Raw genomic sequence first — 26,127 nt, 5'->3', positions numbered from 1 at the left:
ATAGCGGCTATAACAAGTTACATTCCCACCAACAGTGTACTAGTCTTCCTTTTATACCACATTCTCACCAATATTTGTTACTTATAGACTTTTCAATTCACAGATGTGAGGTGATATATCATTGTGGCTTTTATTTCTATTTCTCTGATGATGAGTGATATTGAGTATTTTTTCATGTGCCTAATGACTCTCTGTATATTTTCTTTGGAAAAATGTCTATTCAGATCTTCTGCCCATTTTTAAGCAGGTTGTTTGTATATATAAATATACGGCTTCCCTGATGGCTGAGATGGTAAAAAAAATCCGTCTGCAGTGCAAGAGACCCAGGTTCCATCCCTGGATCAAGAATATCCCTGGAGAAGGGAGTGGCTACACACTCCAGTATTCTTCCCTGGAGAATTCCATGGACAGCGGAGCCTGGCAGGTTACAGTTCACAGGGTTGCAAAGAGTCACGATTGAGTGACTAATACTTTCATATGTATATATATACATAAAGTTGTATGAATTCTTCATATATTCTGGGTATTAACTCCCTAAAGGTCAAGTAAGTTGCAAATATTTTCTCCCATTCAGTAGGTTTTTTTTTTTTTTTTTTTTTTTGGTCAATGGTTTCCTTTACTGTGCAAAACTTTTAAGTTTAATTGGGTCCCATTTGCTTATTTTTGTTTTTCTTTCTTTTGTCTTAGGTGCTTGTGTGCCCAGTCATGTCTGACTCTTTAGGACACTTTGGACTGTAGCCCACCAGGCTCCTCTGTTCATGGGACTTTTTAGGCAGGAATACTGGAGTGGATTGTCATTTTCTCCTCCAGGGGATCTTCCCAACCCAGGGATTGATCTCTCGCACTGCAGGTGGGTTCTTCACCACTGAGCCATCGGGGAAACCCTGGGGTTTTGCCTTAGGAGACAGATCCAAAACAATACTGCTCTGATTTATGTCAAATACTGTTCTGTTCTCTTCTAGGAGTTTTATTTTTTCAGGTCTTATATTTAGGTCTTCAATCCATTTTGAATTTATTTTTGTATATGGTGTGAGATAATGTTCTAATTTCTTATTTTTCATATGGTTGTCCAGGTTTCTCAGCATCACTTATTGAAGAGACTATCTTTTTTCCATTGCATATTTTTGCCTCCTTTATGTAGAATGTATTTTTTTTAAAGTACTTTTATTTGTAATTCTTTTTCCCCCTTGATTTAAAAGACAATCATTATAATAACATATTGATAGACATAATATATCAACATGTAATTTATATGAGAATACTAATACTGAAAGCACAGAAATTGAGCTACATTAGTTCAAAGTGTCTATATACTCCTGGGGTTTATTTAGTATTAATCTAAACTTGATTGCTTTAAGATGTCATTTGTAAACCTCCAAGTCAATAAAAAAAAAATAACCAAAAATGAGCATATAAGAAACAATGGGCTCTTTTTCTCTATCTGTCTGCTATCATGGGTCACATGCATGCTTCCGGGAAAAGCCTATCCCATTTAGATCTGCCTTACAACTGCACTGTCGCCACCTGGCTGAAGTTGACATCTGATGACATGAAGGAGCAGAGCTACAAAATGGCCCAAAAGTTCCTGATTTCCTGAAAAATCAGCATGATTCTGAGAGAGACTCATATGGTGCTACACAAGTACGTTTTGTGACACGCAATTAAATATTGAATTCTTAAGTCAAAAAACTTGCTCCTGATCTTCCTGAAGGTATCCATATTTTACAGAAGCTGCTGTTCTTTTAAAGCATCTCAAGTGGAATAGTGAGGATAAGAATGCTGAATTGCTTCTTATTCTGAGTGAGAACCATAATCATTGACTGGCTTGATATCATAAGACCAAATGAGTTTTCCCCTTCAACTGAAAATAGGAGTCATCTACAGCCTCTGCATTAGTTCCATAAATGTGTCTATGTACTGAAGCAGCAAAGTCATTGTTTAATTAAAAAAGAAAAAAAGAAACAACAACAGAATTAAATGGTACATTAAAAAGTCTACATATCACCAAAGATGTCAGTAAGCAATGAATAAAGGAACAAAAAGGCATGAGACATTTAGAAACTCAATAATAAAATGGGAGAAGTAAATATTGCTTTCTCAGAAACTATGTTACTTCTAAATGGATTAAATACTCCAATCAAAAGGAAGAAGTCAGCAGAATAGATTTACGTAGAAAACGTAATCCAATTACAAATTCAGTTCAATCCCTATAGAAATCCCATGTGCCTTATTTGTAGAAATTGGTAAACTATTCCTAAAATTCATGTGGAAATACAAGAGACCCTAGTGGCTGAATTGTAAAGAAACCACCTGCCCATGCAGGAGATGTGGATTTGATCCTTGGGTCAGGAAGATCCCTTGGAGAAAGAAATGGCAACCCATTCCAGTAATTTTGCTTGGAAAATCCCGTGGACAATAGAGACTGGTGGGCTACAGTCCTTGGGGTTGCAGAAGAGTCAGACATGACTTAGTGAGTAAACAAACAAAAGCAGCCAAAACAATTTTGATAAAGCAAAAAAAATAAGCTAGACGATCCACTGTTCCTGATTTCAAAACTTACTACAAAGATAAAATAATCAAGATGATGTGGTATTAAGGATAGACATACAGATTAATGGAACAGAAATAACAGTCAAGAAGTAAACTGGTATATCTATGGCCAATTGATTATCAACAAAGGTGCAAGGCAATTAAATAAGCAAAGAATATTCTTTGCAAAAACCAATGGAGTGTAACAATTGGATGTCTACATCAAAAATAAAATTAATCTCTTTCCTCATTTCATATATAAAAATTAACTTAAAATGGATCATAGATTTAAACACAAGAAGTAAAACTATAAAACTTTTAGAAGGAAAACAGGAAATGCTTCTGATCTTGGGTTGTTTTGTTTGCTGTTTAGTCAGTAAGTCATATCCAACTCTTCTGCAACCCAATGGACTCTAGCCCACCAGGCTCCATGGAATTTTCCAGGCAAGAACACTGGAGTGGGTTTATCATTTCTTTCTTCAGAGTGTCTTCCTGACCTAGGGATTGAACCCATGTCCTGCACTGGTAGGTGGATTCTTTACCACTGAACCACCAGGGGTCTCTTGATCTTGGTTTAGGAATGATTTCCTAGATAAGACACCAAAACCACAAGAGACAAATGAAAAATGATAAATTGGACTTCATCAAAATTCAAGCTTTTATGCTTCAAAGAACACCATTACAACAGTGAAAAGACAGCACATAGAATGGGAGTAAATATTTGTAAATCATATATTTAATAATGGACTTGTATTCAGAATGTATAAAGAAGTCTTATAATTCAACAATAAATAGACAAATAATTAACAAATGAGCAAAGGATTTGAACTGACACTTAAAGAAGCAAATGGCCAATAACCATATGACACAACTTAAGACAACCTTGTGTGTTTAGTTGCTCAATCATGTGCAACTCTTTGCAGCCCCATTGACTATAGCCCTCCAAGCTCCTCTGTCCATGAGATTCTCCAATCAAGAATACTAGAGTGGGTTGACATTCCCTTCTACAGGTGATCTTCCTGACCCAGGGATCAAATCTGGGTATCGTGCATTGCAGGCAGATTCTTTACTGTCTGAGCCATCAGAAAAGCCCAAGACATCATTAGCCATTAAATAAATGCAAAGTAAAACAAAACTGCAGTAATATACCATTTGATAACCACTTTCAAGGCTATGATCAAAAGATAAATAATAAGTGCCAAGATGTGGAATGGTCATAAACTGTTGTTGAGAATAACAAATGGTATAGCTACATTGGAAAACATCAGTTCAGTTCAGTTGCTCAGGTGTGTCTGACTCTTTGTGACCCCATGGACTGCAGAATACCAGGCCTCCCTGTCCATCACCAACTCCCGGAGTTTACTCAAACTCATGTCCATTGAGTTGGCGATGCCATCCAATCATCTCATCCTCTGTCGTCCCCTTCTCCTCCTGCCCTCAATCGTTCCCAGCATCAGGGTCTTTTCCAATGAGTCAGTTCTTCGCATCAGGTGGCCAAAGTATTAGAGTTTCAGCTTCAATGTCAGTCCTTCCAATGAACACCCAGGACCAATCTCCTTTAGGATGGACTGGTTGGATCTCCTTGCAGTCCACGGGACTCTCAAGAGTCTTCTCCAACACCACAGTTCAATAGCATCAATTCTTTGGCACTCAGCTTTCTTTGCAGTCCAACTCTCACATCCATACATGACTACTGGAAAAACCATAGCTTTGACTAGACAGACATTTGTTGGCACAGTAATGCCTCTGCTTTTTAATATGCTGTCTAGGTTGGTCATAGATTTTCTTCCAAGGAGCAAGTGTCTTTTAATTTCATGGCTACAGTCACCATCTGCAGTGATTTTGGAGACCCAAAATATATAGTCTGCCACTGTTTCCATTGTTTCCCCATCTATTTGTCATGAGGTGATTGGACCGGATGCCATGATCTTAGTTTTCTGAATGTTGTGTTTTAAGCCTACTTTTTCACTCTCCTCTTTCAGTTTCATCAAAGTGCTCTTTAGTTCTTCTTCACTTTCTGCCATATGGGTGGTGTCATCTGAGTATCTGAGGTTATTTTTCAGCAAATTGGAAAATAGGAAAACATAAATTTCCTAAAAATATTAAGCATAGTTATCACATGACCCAGCATTCCATTTTCAGGTATGTACCCAATAGGAATAAAAACATATATCCACACTAAAACTTTAAAGGAAGGTACATATCAACACTACTCATATTAGCAAATAACTGGAAACAACGCCAATGACCACCAGTGGATTAATAAACAAAATGTGGCATATATGTACAATGGAAGGTTATTCTGTCATGAAAAATGAAGTAAGTACAAATGTATTAATATGCTACAGCACAGGTGAATCTTGAAAATTTTATGCTAAGTAAAAGAAGTCAAACACACAAAATAGCACATGATTATATGATGCCACTCATATGAAATGTCTAAAATAGGCAGATCCATACAGGCAAAAAGTAGTAAAAGATTACTGGTTGCCCAGATTCTAAGGGAAAGGGACAATTGGGTTTTTCTTTCTAAGATTACAAATGGAACTAGATAGCAGTCATAGTTGAAACATAAAAATCTATGAACAAGGGTTTTCAAAAATTGGCTATTAGGCAGCACAAGACAGTGATTTCTGAAAAAAAGTAAAAGGTGAAACAAACAAATTGAACCCCACAAATGCTCAGCTATTACCTAATGATCCCAGGCTGGCTGCAGTATAGAAACTCAAGCAAACCAGGAAAACCATGTAAATTAATGAGACAGGGTTGAGACTTTGGAGTCTGCCAACGTAGCTAGAGTCACCATGGGGAAAAGAGAGAGTGAGAAATTGAGAGACCCTGAGAGACAGAGACATCCAGAGAGATTCAGAGATCTATAGAAGTTCCATATGAATTCTTCAGCTTACTACAGAACTGCATGTATTGGGCTTCCCAGGTGGCACTAGTGGTAAAGAACCTGCCTGCCAATGCAGGAGATGTAAGAGACACTGGTTTGATTCCTGGGTCAGGAAGATCCCTTGAAGGAGGAAATGGCAACCCACTCCAGTATTCTTGCCTAGATAATCCCATGGACAGAGGAGCCTGGCAGGCTATAGCCAGCTCATAATGTCATACAGAGTCAGACACGACTGAAGCAACTTAGCACACACACAAATATATGTGAGGAAACTGACTCAAAGCCTTCAATTAAGCCATTTGAAAGCATTCAAGGTAACAATCCTTAGAGCAGAAGGCCTTAAATAGTATCTGTCTCCACCAAATGCATTTGAAAACTTCATGATTAACCAGGATTGGAGTAATCAGAAAATAATTGACTCATAGGAAGAAAAAATTAGACTGACAGTAAAAGGCTTTTCTGGTTTCTACTAAGGAAGGAAAAAAGTAAGCCTCAAATGATCAAAGTTTATAATTAAGCTAACTGTATCCCACAAGAAAAGTTCAAAACTACTTCCAGAAATACAAGAATACTCTACCCAACAACAACAAAAACAGTTACAAATGTTGACAATCCATTAACAATTTCCAGTCACATGAAAACCCAGGAATTAGGCCTTATGGAAAGATTAATGAATCAACAAAAGGCTTAAAAGACAGATAATGTAATTAATAGATAAAAGTTATTTTGATTGCATTGTATATGTCTTAGAGGCTTCTTAGGCAGTTCAGTGGTAAACAATCTGCCTGCAATGCAGGAGACCCAAATTTGACCCCTGGATGGGGAAGATGCCCTGGAGAAGGAATGGCAACCCACTCCAGCATTCTTGCCTGGAGAATTCCGTGGGCTACAGTCGGTGGGGTTGCAAAGAGCCAAGACGACTGAACAACTAACTCAGACACTGTCTAAGACAGAAAATGAGCATGTTAAGTATTAACATGGATGACAGAAAACCTATATAGAATTTTTGGAAGTGAAAACTAAAGTGTCTGAGACATAAAACACACTGTGTAGGATCAGTAGAAAATGAAATAGTGTAAAAGAAGATTACCTGAAGACAAAATTATAACAATAAAAGACCTCTTGCTGGAAATATCTGCCATGTCAGAAACATGGAGCAACTTTTTTAAAGTACTAATGAAAAACTAAACACTAGAAACCTCGAATTCTATGCCCAGTGAAAACATTTTTCAGAAACAAAGGCAAAATGAATAGTATTCATAAATAAGAAAACATATAATTTTTTATCAATAACATGAGAAACATTAAAGCAAGTTTTAAATGCCAAGAAAATGATACATCAGGACCTATACAATGAAATGCAAAGCACAAGATATAGCACATACACAGGAAAATGTAAAAGATGGTTTTTCTGTTTTTAATGATGAACTAATTTAAAAGATAAATTTATTTTTAAAGAATAATAATATATTTTAGTATTGGTAACATCTCAACATAAAAATTATGACAAAAATAGCACAAATTCTGGGAGAGAGGGAATGAGAGTTTAATGCTTCAAAGATATTACACTATATGTTAAGTAGTACATATCACTTACACATAGACTATAATGAGTTTAAAAAGTATATAGTACTATAAACCTTAAGACAACTACTAGAAAACAAAATAAAATGGTATACCTAAGACAATGAAGGAGACAACATAATAAAATATACACAATTAATCCAAAATAAGGCAGGAAAAAAGAGAACAAAGAACATATTGGACAAATACAACAAATAGTTTTAAACACAAACATCTCAATATATTATTAAATTTAAATGGTTGAAACACTGTGATTAAAAGACAGGGATGGTTAAATATCATTGAGAGGAGAGATTCAACTCTTTATAAATAAAAACAAATAGAGAAAATGGATAGAAAAATATATACAATGATAATGATTAATAACAAACTGCTGCTGCTGCAGAGATAATATGGATCATTTAATGGCAACAGGATTAATTCATCAAGAGGACATTAAAAAACCTTAAAAGTTTATATACTTTGAAGAGTTTCAAAATGAATGAAACAAAAAACTGATAGAGCTCAAAGGAGAAGTGGGCAAATACATTACAGTTGGAGATTTCAATATTTTCATAATAATTGACAGGAAAAAATACAAAGTCAGTAAGAACAAAGAAATCTTGACATTACTTTTGACCAACATGACTTACCTGAAATTTAAAGAACACTCTACCCAATGGCAGCAGAATATACATCCACTGCACATTCGTCTCAATGCATATGATACCTTTACCAAGATGGAGTCATATTCAGCACTTTAAAACAAGTCTCAATGAATTTAAAAGTATTCAGATCATGTTCTCTGGACAAACTAGAAATGATTTTAAATCAATAGAAAAATCCCTGGAAAATATCTAGAAAAATCACTGGAAACTATATACCACACTTTCAAGTAGCAAAGATCAAATAAGATATCAAAAAAGAAACTGAGGTAGCTTAACTTGAATGAAAATTAAATCATAACCTGTTCAAATTTATTTGACAGCTCTAAGGCAGTGCCTAGACAGAATCATATAGCAATAAATGCTTAAATTATCAAACAAAGATTAAAAAGTGATGATCTAAGAAATCAGGAAAAAAGAAATTACAAAATCCAAAGTTAGAAGAAAGGAAATGCTAAAGAGCAAATGGAAATCCATGAGCTATCTTAAAAATATATATAGGAAAAAAATCAGTAAAATTAAAGACCAGTTCTTTGAGAAGATTAATAATATTTGTAAGTCTTTAACCAGACTTTCCAGGACAAAAAAAGAGATGTAAAAAATCAATATCTAGAATGAGAAAAAGGACATCTTTTAACAGATGTTAAAAGAATAGGAAAAAATCGTTAGGCTTCCCAGGTGGTTCAGTGGTAAAGAATCTGCCTGTCAATGCAGGAGACATGGGTTCAATCCCTGGGTCAGGAAGGTGCCCTGGAGTAGGAAATGGCAACCTGATTCAGTATTCTTGCCAGGAAAATTCTGTGAACAGAAGAGCATGGTGGGCTACAGTCCATGAGGTCATGAAGAGTTGAACACAACTGAGCAACTAAGCACACGTGCAAGAAAATACTATGTATAATCTTATGACAATAAATTTTAAAACTCAGATGAAATGGGCACAATGAGGAAAGATTATCACAGTATGTTCATGCATACCTGGGAAATCCCATGGAGAGAGGAGCCTGGCAGGCTACAGTCCATGGGAGTCACAAGAGTCGGACATGACTTAGTGACTAAACCACCATCCCTTCATAAATAAATAACTTGAATGGCCATATGTCTATTGAAGATATTGAACTTGTAGCTAAGTACTCCCAGCAGAAACTTTCAGTCTCAGATGGCTTTACTGGTAAAACAGATCAAATATTTTTAAAAGATAGAATATTAATTTTACACAGTATCTTCCAGAAAAGTGTAAGAAAAGGACTACTATCCAACTCATTTTATGAGGTCAAGTATTACCTTGATACCAAAATTAGAAAAGCAGATTACAAGAAGAGAACTATAGCTAATAGACTTTATGAAGATACCTGCAAAAATATTCAAAATTTTTTCAAACTGTTAGTAGAGCAATAGAAAAAGCATAACACATCAAATAAAAAAAAAAAATCAAGAATGAGATGGCAGAGGAGTAGGTGGATGTGGAGTGGATGTGGAGTACATCTCTCTCCACAGATACATCAGGAATACAACTTCAGACACAGAAGTGCATGCAAAATACCAGCTGAAGTGGACAGAAGTACCTGACCAGTGGAAAAGAATATATAGAACCATGCAAAACTCAGTAGGATGAAGAACTAGAGGGGAAAACAGGAGCATTAGTAGGACTGGACCTGCCTTTTGTGGGTGGGGGAACTGAAGCAGGGGTCCAAGCCCCACATCTCGGCAATTGTCTGAGTCAGAGGAGAAACATTTAAGGCTGAGAGTGCAACAGCTGATCCGTGGCAGCCTAAATGGAATGAGAAGCAGACAGCCCTTGCCGTAACCATACATACCCTGGACAGGGGTGGAGGTCCCCTGGAAGGCACAGCGGCTGGGATTTGGAGTTTAGGTATTGTGGAGCAATCCCAGGGCGAGGGCTGCTGTTGACTGTGGAGAGATGGCTCAAGGGGATGTGAGGGTGGAGACTGGTGGGAAATGCCTGTGAAGGAAAAGCTGGGCAGCCATGGAAGCAAGGCGATTTTGCTGAGTCACGCGTGGCGGGCAGAGCCATCTTCACACCTCTCTCTCCACACATGCCAGCATGGCAGCTGAACAATAGAGAGGCTGGCCCATCAAATGCCTGATGCACTGAACTACAGACTAGGACTCCAGCCAGGGGGCCCATCTATGTGCCTGATGCACCTAACAGCAGAGAAAGACTCCAGGCAAGGGAGCCCTCTAAGTGCCTGAATGTGCAGAGCTACGGAGAAAGACTGGCGAAAGAGGCCTTCTGATTGCCAGCTACAAGAGGCTCGAAAAAAGACTGATAAAGTCATAATTCCTGCAGCGAAGGCAGTCTGTGTCCCTGCACACTGCTGCCAGGGTCCCCGCAAGCCAAGCAGCTCCACCACCTTCGTGGTGGAGCTCAGCCCTCACTGCTCAACCCTCGTGCTCAACCCTCACTGGGGCAGAGCTGCCCCAGGCAAAAAAAGTCTTGCATCTATGCAAGATTCCAGAATTACTATAAAAGATTTTCATAAGGATGACATGTCTATTCAACAACACTAGTGGGATAAGTAAATTAGAAATAAGATTAAGAAAGTAATTACTTCTATATTAATGACATACCTAAGCCCACACTGATAGTCAACACATATCAAAGAAAACATAGCAAAGACATACAAAGTTACTTATATTTTAATTATATATATATATATATATATATAGCTGAAAATATAAATAGTAGAAGTTGTAAGCTCTGAGGAAAGGGAATTTATGGAAGCAAGTACACAGTTGGAAAATGCTCAATCATTATTCAATAGATTAACACAAATTAAGACCATGATAAGAAACAACTCTGCACCCATTACAAAGACTAAAATTTTGAAAACTTAAGTTGTTTTCATGAAGTCAAACATACACTGACCAAATGGCTGTTGTTATTACCATGACCGTAGGATTTCCAGTAATTTTATTTATCTTTCATTATTTCTACAATATTTCTACAATATTCTTGCACTAAATATACAAGTAAAATAATGCCTACAAGTAAATCTAATGGAGAGACCTTAGAGCAGATAGAGACAAGGTGGCAGCAAACAGAAAGGAAGTTGAAAGGGGAAAAACCCATTCCACCTTATGACATGTCAGTGTGTAAAATTAAAATGAAATTACATGATAGTAGAACTTGAAGGGGCTTTCCTGGTGGCTCAGACAGTAAAGACACTGCCTGCAGTGCAGGAGACTGGAGTTCAGTCCCTGGGTGGGGAAGGTCCCCTGGAGAAAGGAATGGCTACCTACTCCAATAATCTTGCTCGGAGAATTCCACGGACAGCGGAGCCTGGCAGGCTATACAGTCCATGGGGTCACAAATAGTCAGACATGACTAAGCAACTAACACAGACACACACAAAACTTGAAAGAGAAATACAGATTATGGATTTGCATATGGAAAAAAGGACTAATAATGATTTCAAAAGATTGATGATAGATATAAGGGAAAAGGTAAAATAAACTGGGTGAAGCGAGGCTGAGAACAATACAGAATGCATCATCAAATTCCAGAGAATGCTGCATTACATACCCAAGCCAGTGAGGAAAATGGAACATTTTAATCCAGCAGGAGGCTATGTAAACATCTCTCTTCTTCAGTATTATTCACATTTCCTCATTTTGAAAACTATAAGCATATGCTATAATGAATCACAAACCTTTAATTGTGTTGGTTTGGTGAAAGTAAGAGGATGCAGTAAAATTGTGTTTTTAATAGAAGTAGCTGGAGACAGTGCAAAATAAATTTTAATCTTTTCAGCCATTTGTGGATCTATTGAAAATGCTCCAAAAGCTGAAAATAAACAAGAAAATAGACTAGTTTACTTGAGTTCTGTCTTGCCTCAACTTTTCATTGTTACTTGGCTAGTTTACCTATGATTACATAATAGGGTTACTGTCTTTACCATATATTCCAGAGTGGTCTCTAAAGGTTTTCTCTACAATTTACTCTGCACACTAACACAAGATTAATTTCTTGGAATTCCATTTTGTTTGTCTTTTTCCCAATCTCCCTGTGGTTGCTAATTCTATAATTTAATATTTAGTAACAACTGTTGTTTTATTTCATTAGTAAAAAATATGGGTACAATGAACCATTTCTCCTCCCATTGAAGAATTTCCCTTAGGCTTTCAGGATTATTTTTTAAAATTTCATTTGGTTTGATTTTATATTGTAGTATAGTTGATTTATAATGTTGTGTTAGTTTCAGGTGTATAGCAAAGTGATTCAGTGTTTTATATATATTCTTTCTCAGATTCTTTTCCCATATAGGTTATTACAAAGTATTGATCTGAGTTCCCCTGCACTTTATAATAGGTTCTTTTTGATTTTCTATTTTATACATAATAATGTGTATATGTTAATCCCAACCTTCCTATTTATCATTCCCCCTTCACTTTTCTCCTTTGGTAACCATAAGTTTGAATTTGGAGTCTGTGAGTCCGTTTCTACTTGGTAAGTAAGTTCATTTGCATGGTTTTTTTTTTTTAAGATTCCATGTATAAGTGATATCATATCATATTTGTCTTTGTCTGACATCTCACTCAGTATGATAATCTCTAGGTCTCTCTATTTCATTCTTTTCAATGACTAAGTAATATTCCATTGTAAATATGTATTACAACTTCTTTATCCATTCATCTGGGATGGACATATAGGTTACTTCCATATCTTGGGTATAGTAAATAGTGCTGTAAGGAACATTGGGGTATATGTATCTTTTTGAATTATAGTTTTTGTGGGTTTTTTTTTTTTTCTTTACAAATGCCCAGGAGTAGAATTGCAAGGTCATAGGATAGTTTCCTCTTTGGGCTGTTTCACCTGCTTTTGCCTCCACTGATTACTTTAAATGTGGTTTACACTTACTGAGGCCTAGATACATCCTCTACTCTTCTGGCCTCTTCTCTAAAAGACAGGCTAGGCCATCTTTCTTTCAAGAGACCATCCATATTCAAGGTGCAGTTCAACCTTCTTTCTTTTTATCACAAAATCCTCCCTAATAATTGTGATCAAAGGAAATGTTTCCTTCCATGGCCACACGATTACTTTCAAGGCCCAGATGCTTTTGCCCCCAGGTCCCTTCCTCCCCACTCCCACCCCAAATCTATGTAAAAACCATATTTTGTGACTGTGTTGACATAAACATGAATACGATCCAAAATGAATTATGGATTCATAATATCCAAATTATATTCCTCTACTCCTTTGATTTTGAAAGTAATTAAATATTTTGAGATGCCCATAAAGTATTATGAACCCTAGGAGCCTGGCCTCTTATGCTGGGTTATTTAACTTTCTCTTCTATGCTCTCTTCATTCTGGTTCACTTGACTGACTATAAGCCTGCTGAAAACATCATCCCTTTTGCAGCAGTTCTCCAATAGTGACGATTTGTCCCCAAGGGTCATCTGGAAAAGTCTGGAGACATTTTGGTTATCATAACTGCAAGGACAGAAGGGGACAGTGCAAGTATCCTACTAAGCACAGGGAAGCCCCAACCGTGACCCCCAGGAAAATACCAGTAGTGATGAGGGAGACAAACCTTTTCTTATTAAATTGTGAGCTTTGAGAAAATGAGATTTCTTTAGTGTATAATATACATTGCAAATACCAGGCAACAAAGTATCTTTCAAATAGTAGATACACTGCACATTTAAAGAATGAATACTTTAAGTAATTAGTAAAATATTTCTAACTGAAAAGTTTTGAAGCATCTGGCCTTTCAGGATGTAAATTAATATGCCTCATAATACCCTAGATGGGATCCCAGGCAAAGCGCAAGCAAAACTCACTGGGCAGCAGAATGTCACTGATCAAAGAAACCATACCAACCAAACTTCAGACTTCTCCTAAAGAGTAGCAACACATCAACTTTCTGTTAAGAAAACACTGTAAGGGCTGCTCTGGTGGCTCAGGAGTGAGGAATCCACCTGCCAATGCAGGAGACACAGGTTTGATCCCTGATCCCGGAAGATCCCACATGCCGGGGCAACTAAGCCTGTGTGCCACAACTACTGAGTCTGTGCCCTAGAGCCCAGGAACCACAGCTACGGAGTCCACATACTGCAGCTTCTAAAGCCCACACGCCCTAGAGCCTGTGCTCTGCAACATCAGAAGCCACCACAGTGAGAAGCTCACACACCCCAGCTAGAGAGTAGCACTCACTTGTCACAACTGAAGAAAATCCCATGTGGCAACAAAGACCCAGCACACCCATAAATGAATAAACTTTTTTGTTTTTAAAGAGAGCTCCATCGGAAAAAAAGTTTTTAAACACACATGCCAAGTCTTCAGTCTTGGAAATTCCAGTTGTAGAGAATCTTAGGTAACTCTAATACATACATCTTGTTTAGAATGTGTAGTATGATTGGAAAGATCACATTAATAGATGATGATATCCATTAATCATTTTTAAAGGATCGTACACCTATATGCCATAATAAAACAATACTCAAACTGCATGAAACAAAATGAATAAAACTTGTTTTCATTCTTTATTATAATAAGGAAGTTACCTTCATATCTTAAATTATGGACTTAAAAAGCCCTCTGTAGGGACACCTGGATCATAAGAACTAACACTGATTCCACACTTCCTCTTTGCTAGCTACTAACATGTTACCTTCTTCTAAGCACCACTGCATTCCATGCCCACAAAATACCTTTGAGCTAAGGGTATAACTACGGACATTTTAGAACGGAGGAAACAGGAAATGTGTCTGCGAGCATAACCAATGTGTAATAGACTAAATTTCAGAGTGCTCTTGTTATAGAGCCCAACTTCTAAGATATGGCATTTTATGGCTTTCCCATAAGAGAATTATGAGTAATATATTATCTAAAAATATGTAGTAGACAAAAATCATTGTCAAGTGAGTGACAGGAAGGCCAAAATATGCAATATGTTATAATCATTTCTAGGTATACAGAAGTAAAAGTAGAAAGTCAAATTATTTTTGGCAACTACTGAGAGTTGATGCTATTATATTATTTGATTTTTCTGTGATAAAACCCTGGAGGAGGAAATGGCAGCACACTCAAGTATTCTTGCCTGAATAATTCATGGACAGAGAAGCCTGGTGGGGAATAGTCCATGGGGTTACGAAGAGTCAAACACAACTTAGGGCCTGAGCATGCATACATGCTGTGGTAAAAAGTAATCCTGTTACCCTTGCCTTTTCCTCTCTTCTCTACATTTCTCTGAAAAAAAAAAATACAGCAAAAAAGTAGTTGTGGGTTGGCAACGTGATGAACGTTTGGGAAACTGGAGTTGTTGTTCAGTGGGTCAGTTGTGTCCGACTTTGCAACCCCATGGACTGCAGCAAGCCAGGCCTCCCTGCCCTTCACCATCTCCCAGAGCTTGCTCAAACTCATGTCCATTGAGTCAGTAATTCCATCCAACCAACTTGTCCTCTGTCGTCCCCTTGTCTTTCTGCCTTCAATCTTTCCCAGCATCAGGGTCTTTTCTAATGAGTCAGTTCTTTGATCAGGTGGCCAGAGTACTGGAATTTCAGCTACATCATCAGTCCTTCCAATGAATATTAGGATTGATTTTATTTAGGACAGACTGGTTTGATCTACTTGCGGTACAAGGAACTCTCAGGAGTCTTCTACAACACCACAGTTCAAAAGCATCAATTCTTTGCCTCTCACCCTTTTTTATGGTCCAACTCACATACATGACTAATGGGAAAACCATAGCTTTGACTATATTGGCCTTTGGCAATATGGACCTATATTGGCAAAGTAATATCTCTAGTTTTTAATACACTGTCTAGATTTGTCATAGCTTTTTTTCCCAAGGGGCAAGTGTCTTTTAATTTCATGGCTTCAGTCACCATCTACAGTGCTTTTGGAGCACAAGAAAATAAAGTCTGTCACTGTTTTCTTTGTTTCCCCATCTATTTGCCTTGAAGCGATGGAACCAGATGCCATGATCTTTGTGTTTTAAACATTGAGTTTTAAGCCAGCATTTTCACTCTCTTTCACCTTCATCAAGGTGGCTCTGTAATTTCCCCTCAGTTTCTGCCATGAGGGTGGTGTCACCTGCATATTGGAGGTTATTGATATTTCTCCCAGCAATCTTGATTCCAGCTTGTGCTTCATCCAGCCCAGCATTTCTCATGATGTACTCTGCTTATAAGTTAAACAAGCATGGGGATGATATGCAGCCTTGACCTATTCCTTTCACAATTTTGAACCAGTCTGTTGTTCCATGTCTAGTTCTAACTGTTGCTTCTGGACCTGCATACAGATTTCTCAGGAGGCAGGTAAGGTGGTCTGGTATTCCCATCTCTTTAAGAATTTTCTACTGTTTGTTATTATCCATACAGTTAAAGGCTTTAATGTAGTCAATGAAGCAGATGTTTTTTCTGGGATTCTCTTGCTTTTTCTGAGATCCAACAGATGTTGGCAATTTGATCTCTGGTTCCTCTGCCTTTTCTAAATCCAGCTTAAACATCTAGATGTTCTCAGGTCACGTACTGTTAAAGCCTGTCTTGGAGAATTTTGAGCATTACTTTGCTAGTGTGTGAGATGAGTGCAATTGTGAGGTAGTTTGGACATTCTTTAGCATTGCCTTTCATTGGGATTGGAAAGAAAACTGACCTTTTCCAGTCCTGTGGCCACCGCTGAGTTTTCCAAATTTGCTGACATATTGAGTGCAACACTTTTACAGCATCATCTTTTAGGATTTGAAATAGCTCAATTGGAATTCCATCACCTCTACTAGCTTTGTTTGTAGTGATGCTTCCTTAGGTCCTCTTGACTTCGAAGTCCAAAATGTCTGGCTCTAGTGGGGTGATCACACCATCGTGGTTATCTGGGTCATTAAGATTTTCTTTCATAGTTCTTCTGTGTATTCTTGCCACCACTTCTTAATTTCTTCTTCTGTTAGGTCCATACCATTTCTGTTCTTAATTGTGTCCATTTTGCATGAAATGTTCCTTTGGTATCTCTAATTTTCTTGAAGAGATCTCTAAGTCTTTCCCATTCTTATTTTTCCCTCTATTTCTTTGCATTGATCACTTAAGAAGGCTTTCTTATCTCTCCTTGCTATCCTCTGGAACTCCGTATTCAGATGGGTATATCTTCCCTTTTCTCCTTCGCCTTTCACTTCTCTTCTTTTCTCAGCTATTTGTAAGTTTTCCTCAGACAGACTTTTTGCATTTCTTTTTCTTGGGGGTGGTTTTGATCACCACCTCCTGTACAATGTTAGGAACCTCTGTTCATAGTTCTTCAGGCACTGTCTATCAGATCTAATCCCTTGATTCTATTTGTCATTTATACTGTATAATCATAAGAAATTTTATTTAGGTTGTACCTGAATGGTCTAGGTTTTCCATACTTTCTTCAATTTAAGTCTGAATTTGGCAATAAGGAGTTTATGATCTGAGCCACAGTCAGCTCCTGGTCTTGTTTTTGCTGTCTGTATAGAGCTTCTCCATCTTCAGCTGCAAAGAATATAATCCATCTGATTTCAGTATTGACCGTCTGGTGATGTCTCCTGTGTTGTCGAAAGAGGGTGTTTGCTATGACCAATGCATTCTCTTGGCAATATTCTGTTAGCCTTTGCCCTGCTTAATTTTGTACTCCAAGGCCAAACTTGCCTGTTGTTCCAGGTATTTCTTGACTTCCTGCTTTTGCATTCCAGTCCCCTCTGATGAAAAGGACAGGTTTTTTGGAGGGAAGCTGGGGAATTCTTTAGAATCTGGGGAATAATAGGAAATGATGTCTTTCAGACATATTTTCATTTTAATTCTTGTTGTTGTTCAGTCTCTAATTTGTGTCAGGTTCTTTTGCAACCCCAAGGACTATAGCCTGTTAGAGTCCTCTCTCTGTTGGATTTCCCAGGCAAGAACACTGGAGTGGGTCACCATTTCCTTTTCCATGGGGTCTTCCTGACCCAGGGATTGAACCCAGGTCTCCTGCATTGGCAGATAGATTCTTTACCACTGAGCCCTCAGGAAATTCTTAGGCGCATTAATAACCATACAAATTAAAGTCTGGAATAACTTTTAAATATAAACCTTTAAAATATTTAAAAATATTATTCAAGTTGCATATGTTAATGAAATACCTTCATTCCATTGAAATACCTTCCAAGTTATACAAAATTATATCAATATTATTAATTTAAAAAAAGATTTAACACATTTTATATCAAAATAAAACAATACAGACTTTTGCCCCCTACCTGCAAGCCCAGAATTCTTTAGAATCTGGATCTAGGTATAAATGTTTCCTGGACCAGGTAGTCCTCTGTCATTCCCCGTCCACACATCATAACCAGCATCTGCCAGAAGGAAGCCTAGGCTATTGTTTGGAAGATTGGAAACCCAAGTGCTGGCAGTTATAAGCACGCCATGGTGTAGGAACACAACTGGCTTTTGGACTGAAAAGAAAGCATTGAAAGTATTTGATAGCAGAAAAATATATCTGAAAGTATAACAAAGGTCTTCAAGTCACTTTAATACAGTTAGGACTGATTGGATTGTATCCAAAAGAAATGTGCTAACTATTCATTATATTTATTTATTTTTTTTTAAATTTTTTTTCTTTTTTCCATTTATTTTTATTAGTTGGAGGCTAATTACTTTACATCATTACAGTAGTTTTGTCATACATTGAAATGAATTAGCCATGGATTTACATGTATTCCCCATCCCGGTCCCCCCTCCCACCTCCCTCTCCACCCGATCCCTCTGGGTCTTCCCAGTGCACCAGGCCTGAGCACTTGTCTCATGCACCCAACCTGGGCTGGTGATCTGTTTCACCCTAGATAATATACATGTTTCGATGCTGTTCTCTTGAAACATCCCACCCTCGCCTTCTCCCAGAGTCCACAAGTCTGTTCTATACATCTGAGTCTCTTTTTCTGTTTTGCATATAGGGTTATCATTACCATCTTTCTAAATCCATATATATGTGTTAGTATACTGTAATGGTCTTTATCTTTCTGGCTTACTTCGCTCTGTATAATGGGCTCCAGTTTCATCCATCTCATTAGAACTGATTCAAATGAATTCTTCTTAATGGCTGAGTAATATTCCATGGTGTATATGTACCACAGCTTCCTCATCCATTCGTCTGCTGATGGGCATCTAGGTTGCTTCCATGTCCTGGCTATTATAAACAGTGCTGCGATGAACATTGGGGTGCACGTGTCTCTTTCAGATCTGGTTTCCTCGGTGTGTATGCCCAGAAGTGGGATTGCTGGGTCATATGGCAGCTCTATTTCCAGCTTTTTAAGAAATCTCCACACTGTTTATTTTTTGCTAACGTCACCTAGAGAGGGAAATGGCAACTCACTCCAATATTCTTGCCTGGGAAATCCCATGGACAGAGGCGCCTGATGGGCTATAATCCATGGGTTCACAAAGACTCAGACACAACTGAGCACGTGTGCACACACACACACACACACACACACACATACACCAAATACTGATATTATTCCTTAATCTTCAGAGCAAAAGAAGAACTGCAACATCATCTATGGGGTCCCATTTCCTCTTCTTATCCCACTTCCTGGAGCACACTTTTCCTTAGTTACTGATTTTAATTTCTAGGGCTTACAATTTATGTTTTTTATATAACTATATAAAGAGTTTACATTTCACGAAAAAATGAAAGTGAAATCTCCAGAAACAGGAATGCTTTGGGTCTTTAGAATCTCATGTGCAGATAATCAAAGAAAAAAACAAAAGATATTCTCCTAAGCTTGAATAATGCTTGCTATAAGCACTTAAGGCAGAAAGAGGAGTGAACCAGAACTATGCTATTACATCAGGAAGAGCAATGATAATACACACTTGGGTAAACCGAAGAATACCAGAGAAAAACTGGTTGAAAATTCTGGGTGGGGCTTCTATTCAGAGGATTTGAATCTCCACCCAGTTTACCAAATCAAGTTCACAGGCCAGTGTGTGCTCCACTTTGTTACAGAAGTCAGTGTAAATCAAGTGTCATTCAGATCCTCAGCATAATGTTCAAGAAGGTTTGATGTTTTTTTATGAATAAATTAATCTCATGTTCTATGATTAGAATATATCTGATTGAATTGTATTTGATTCAAGATTTGAGACACTCAGCTTTTTCCATCACATAAATCCTACCTAAACAATTAGCATTATTCTTCCCATTAGGAATCCAGTTGAGCTGAAGGATGTAACCATCTGCAATGATAACTTCATACTCTTCACTTGGGTAACCCCAGTAGGAAATTACCTGACTCTGAATGGAGAGAAGACAGAACATTTAGTTTTATGAGTTTACTTGGCCGATTTTATGATTCTTAAAGTAGAATTTCCTATTGGTAGGGTAACATATATTATGTAAAGAGAGCTTTCAGATTTTATAACAAAAGAAATTTTAAAAGAATGAATGAAAGTAATAGTGACAGTCTTTGGAGGTGTTTTCATAATTAGTGATAGTAATAACTTACAACATCCATATTGGCCTCAGGATTATTAGCTTTTTTCCCAAAGTAAACAAAATGCATTTCCAAACACATGGAGGACACACATTGTTATAGTAGTCACCACATTTTGAACCCACTAAGGAAAAAGTTATTAGCATAATGCAGTAAATGTTTCAATATAAAGTCAGGGTTCTTGTGCTGCCTTGCTATTTACTTCACAGAGTTTTTGTTTGTTACCATATCCTCTGGTTCTTTATTGCCTTGCCTATTAGATGGTTTTATAACACTTCTGTTTTCCTGGTTATTTCCTTTCAGTTGTGTACATGATATTTCCTCAGAGGACCTTTTATCTACCCACCTGTAGATTTTATTTCAGAGCTACCATTTACTATATGTTATAGGTTGAATTATGTCTCTCCACCACACCACCCTGAAAAAGGGTTTAAATTCTAACACTCAATATCCTGAAATGTTTTTGCATATGTATATAAGGTTATTGCAGATGTAAGTTAAGATGAGGTGTTACTGGGGAAGGGTGAATCTCAGATCCTATAAGACTGGTCTTTATAAGAAGATTATCACATGAAGACAGGGACATGCAGGGAGAATGCCATGTGACAGAGAAGACATAGGTGGGAGCTATATAGCTGGAAGCCAATGAATGGTAAAGACTGCTAGCAAACCACCAGAATCTTGGAAGAGACAATAAAGGATTCTTTCGCTACAAGTTTCAGAGGGAGTATGGTTCTGCAAAGACCTTGATTTCAGACTTCTAGCTTCCAAACTGTGAGGTAAAAATTTTCTATTATTTTAAGTTACCTACTTTGTGCTATTTTGTTATGAAAGTCCTAGGAAAATGATAAACCATCTGTCAGAGAAGGGAAAGAGTTTTAATACCTGGACTGATCTTTGTTGAACTTATGAACAAAACAAGGTGATCCCTGCTTTAGCGTCTGTTTTATATTTGAGAACTCACATTAATCCCCTCAAAAAGGCAGACCAAGTGTTACTCAAACACTGCCAAAACAAATAAATTTTTGTATATTTGCTTTAAAATATCTGGATTCAAAATGGCCTATCAAATGTTTCACTCACTGTAATACACATGATGTATACTACTGTAAAGATCTACAGTAATTCTTCACCGCTCTCTAATAGTTTCACTAAAGGACAATTGCATTAACAAGCATAACCACACTCTCACCCATACCTTGGAAACGCTCCACTGTGCCCATTCACAGCCCAATAACCTTTCAAAGTTTCAGAAATTTAGTTTCCTGCTCCATAGTCTTCTACTGTAAACCTGGCTTATTTTTTCACCAGGAAAAAGTTTAGCCTGAGGGATCCATGAAGGAATGGCATGTTTTCTGCCTTTGAGGTGCATATAATCCAGTGATAGCTCAGCAATACCAGCTCTCTCTACTTGCTCTCTTACCTGTAATGTCCATGTGTTTCTCAGTCCCTTCTACTTTTGGTTGACTCAAGGCCTACATGTTTGCTCTTAAAATCCCATAGGTGAACTGAAACTTTAGACTTATTCAGAAAGAAGAATGACTAGGTAACAATGTAGATATAGAGCATCCTGCTCAGTCCTTGGTTCTAATAAGTATTTGCTGTTCAATAAATAAAAGTTAATCATATTATTAAGAGTACTCTTCAAATTCAATGTCTTCTTGTAATAGCACTATACTTTCGAAAGAATAGTTAAAATTAAATGAAAAAATAAATGATACCACTGTTCCTAAAAGCTACCCATGGTCCCTTATGTTTTCCTCAACTATATAATAAAATTCTTTCTCACTCACGGTACAAACCTCATCAAAGGCTTCCTAGAACTTGTCTTAAAGTACTAAAAATTAGTGTTTGCTGTTTAGACCAAATACTGTAAAGATCTCAACTCAAAGCCCTCAGATTTTGAGTGGAGGTAGCCTAAGAGAGAAGGCTGAAGGGAAATTAACATTTGGGGGTGAGAGGGAGAAAGTAAAAGAGGATGACCTCCACAGGCTAACAGGATTGGTGCCTGTGAGGGACCTAATCTGGTCAAGTTCCAACCTGGCCTCTTCTGATAACTATAATCCCCAGAAACATTCCTTGTATCTTATTGGAATTAGTAAAATAAATGAATTTTTCAGAAGACTCCACATCCATTTGCTAACAAATACTGAATATGTTTTCAAACATCTTCTGTCTTCTCATAGATATTTTATTAGAGGGCCACTCTCCCCTTACTGATTTGAGAATAAGTCAGCTTTCATTTTAAGTTAGAAACTAGGAGCTAGAGCAAGTGGCAAGGCAGCCTGCTCCTGTTACACATTCAGAGCATTGCTTAGTCTTTCCTTTTTCAAATTCTCCAAAATTAAGTCCCTAGAGAAGTAGAAAAAGAGGAAAGAAACTTTTTCATAAAAGGTTTATATGCATATAATCAAGGCTGAAAAATTTAATGGAGAATTATATTTTACCTAAAATAGAACTAGACTTCACGATTAAATATATTAATTTTTAAAGTAAAATAAATAAATTTTACCATGCCAGAGAGTCATACTTACTGTCACCAAATGTGGATGCTTTCTGCTTTCTGGGTAAGTAAAAAATTTAATTCTTTTTTTCCCTTCTCTATCTACATTTATATACATGTATCTGTGTATTTTGGATGACCTTTCCTAAGAATGTTCAGTGGTTACATTTCAGGTAAGTTCTTATATTTGTCAAATTGCAAGTCAAATACTGCATTAACAGTCAATTCATAAAAGGATCTGGCTCCAAAACCATCCTCAGAGATATTTTCTCCTTGATCTATCAGCTAGTCAAACTCTGCTTTCCCTGTATCTTTATTCTCTGAGTATTCCAGACTCTGGGCTTCCCTGGTAGCTCAGATGGTAAGAAATCACCTGCAGTGCAGGAGACCTGGACCGGCCCTGGAAAAGGGAATGACTTCCCACTCCAGTATTCTTGTCGGGAGAATCCCATGGTCAGAGGAGCCAGGAGGGCTGAAGTCCATGGGGTCGCAAAAAGTCAGACAGGACTGAGCAACTGGGAGGAAAAAAAAAATCCAGACTCTAGCTGTCAAGTCTTTCACCATGACTTGGGTAGGAGCATTTAGCTCATAATGATGTCCATTTATCTTAAAATAGCCAGTAAGGTCTACTGGTATAGTTTTGAAAATTCTGCACAAAACAATTTTTACCAGAGTTTTTGAGAGTTATTATATTCATAAAATGACATACCAAATCTAGCATATAAAAACAAAATGAAGTTTTATATGTCTATTGAAATTTTATTTTATTGTGCTAAGAACACACAACATGAGTTCTACCCTCTTAAAATTTTAAATGTGTGACAAAGTATAGTGGTAGCCCTAACAAAGTTCTTAACCTCTCCAATGTGCCCATACTCATGGGGATTTTGGTTTTTTGTTGTTCTCCAGTGGTATACTGAAGTCTTCCTTCCAGATGGCTGGATTTCTACAAAGTCTGGGGGTATCTGCCCAAGATGATATTCCCAGGTTTTCCCCAACCTCAGCTTAGAGAGACTGCTGCAGGTTTGCCAGCTTCTGCTAATTCTGGAGCCCATATGGAGGTATACCTGCCTGTTACCAGATACACAGGAAATGAGGTTTCTCCTGGGTCCCTTGGGCTGGATTCCACAACCCTCAAAGAAATATTTTGTTTGTGCATGGTTGCCAATGTTTAGTTGTCAAAAGGGAGGACAAAAAAGCAAACCTTTCACCACCTTGATGCTGACATCATTTCAGTGTTTTACAAAGTCAGTTTTCCTCAAATTTTTCAATATGTTGAATATAACTGCAGTAAAAATTTCAGCAGACATTTTGCTCAAAATTCTCCAAGCCAGGCTTCACAGTAAACTTCCTGATATTCAAGCTGGATTTAGAAAAGGCAGAGGAACCAGAGATCAAATAGCCAACATCCATTGGATCATTAAAAAAGCAAGAGAATTCCAGAGAAACATCTACTTCTGCTCTATTGACTATGTCAAAGTCTTTGACTGTGTGGGTCACCACAAACTGTAGAAAATTCTTCAAGAGATGGGAATACCAGACCACGTGACCTGCCTCCTGAGAAATCTGCGTGCAGGTCCGGAAGCAACAGTTAGAACTGGACATGGAACAACAGACTAGTTCCAAATAGGGAAAGGAGTACATCAAGGCTGTATATTGTTACCTGCTTATTTAACTTATATGCAGAATACATCATGAGAAATACTAGGTTGGATGAAGTACAAGCTGGAATCAAGATTGCCAGGAGAAATATCAATAACCTCAGATATGCAAATGACACCACCCTTATGGCAGAAAGCGAAGATGAACTAAAGAGCCTTTTGATGAAAGTGAAAGAGGAGAGTGAAAAAGTTGGCCTAAAGATCAACATTCAGAAAACTAAGATCATGGCATCTGGTCCCATCACTTCATGGCAAATAGAAGGGGAAACAGTGGAAACAGTGACAGACTTTATTTTGGGGGGCTCCAAAATCATTGCAGATGGTGATTGCAGCCATGAAATTAAAAGACGATTGCTCCTTGGAAGAAAAGTCATGACCAACCTAGACAGCATATTAAAAAGTGTTACTTTACCAACAAAGGTCCATCTAGTCAAAGCTATGGTTTTTTTCACTAGTCATGTATGGATGTGAGAGCTGGACTGTAAAGAAAGTTGAGCACCAAAGACTTGATGCTTTTAAACTGTGGTGTTGGAGAAGACTCTTGAGAGTCTCCGTGGACTGCAAGGAGATCCAACCAGTCCATCCTAAAGGAGATCAGTCCTGTGTGTTCATTGGAAGGACTGATGTTGAAGCTGAAACTCCAATACTTTGGCCACCTGATGCGAAGAACTGACTCATTGGAAAAGACCCTGATGCTGGGAAAGATTGAGAGCAGGAGGAGAAGGGGACGACAGAGGATGAGATGGTTGGATGGCATCACCGACTCAATGAACATGTGTTTGGGTGGACTCTGGGAGTTGGTGATGGACAGGGAGGCCTGGCGTGCTGCGGTTCATGGGGTCACAAAGAATCTGACACGACTGAGCGACTTAACTGAACTGAACTGAGCGACTGAACTGAACTGACAAGCTAATACTAAAATCTATGATTGACAAGGAACTTAGATTATTCAAGAATTTTAAGAAAGAGTAATAAATTGGAGAACTTTCCCTGATTTCAAGACTTTATCAAGTTCCTGTAAAATTATTTTAATCAATAAAGTGTGGTAAATAGAATGTAGTATATATCCACACAACGGGATTCTACTCAGTAATAAAAATGAGCAAACTATTGTATCTGCAATGCCTAAAAGACCTGAACTCCATAGTGAATTTCAGCAAAAGCAAATGTTAAAGGCAAAGTGAGGGAGAGAGTACACAGTAAATTATCGTTTTGTGCATAATTCTCTGATTGGTTGATGATGTGGTAATAGGCGGGTGTCCTTTGGGATAACATTGTCAATCCAGCTGGCCTGGGAGCTACATGCTCATGGTCATCATGCAGTCAGCTTCCATTTGGTAGGGACTTCAGTGTCTTGGGCTTCCCTGATGGCTCACCTGGTAAAGCATCTGCCTGGAATGCGGGAGACCTGGGTTCGATCCCTGGGTCGGGAAGATCCCCTGGCGAAGGAAATAGCCACCCACTCCAGTACTCTTTGCTGGAAAATTCCACGGACAGAGGAGCCTTGTAAGCTACAGTCCATGGGGTCGCGAAGAGTCGGACATGACAAAGCAACTTCACTTCACTTCATTTCAGTGTCTGTAAAATAATTTGTTGTTGTTCAGTTGCTAAGTTATGTCTGTCTCTGTGGTCTCATGGACTGCTGTTCGCCAGGCTTCCCTGTCCTTCACTATCTCCTAGAGTTTGCTCAAATTCGTGTCCATTGAGTCATTGGATGGTGCCATCCAACCATCTCACCCTCTGTCCCTTCCCTTCTCCTCCTGCCCTCAGTGTTTCCCAGCATCAGGGTCTTTTCCAATGAATTGGCTCTTCCCATTGGAGGTGATCAAAGTATTGGAGCTTCAGTTTCAACATCAGTCCTTCTG

At 37.9% G+C, this 26,127-nt stretch overlaps 1 pseudogene; it reads left to right on the top strand.

Moving 5' to 3' along the window:
- The first annotated feature begins 1,453 nt into the window (after positions 1-1,453).
- On the top strand, positions 1,454-1,904 carry LOC110128831 (small ribosomal subunit protein uS15-like; annotated as a pseudogene).
- Positions 1,905-26,127: the final 24,223 nt, after the last annotated feature.

The sequence above is a fragment of the Odocoileus virginianus genome, chromosome 7, assembly GCF_023699985.2.
Source record: "Odocoileus virginianus isolate 20LAN1187 ecotype Illinois chromosome 7, Ovbor_1.2, whole genome shotgun sequence".
NCBI classification, from domain to species: Eukaryota; Metazoa; Chordata; class Mammalia; order Artiodactyla; family Cervidae; genus Odocoileus; species Odocoileus virginianus.
This window is presented reverse-complemented; position numbering and strand designations above follow the sequence as displayed.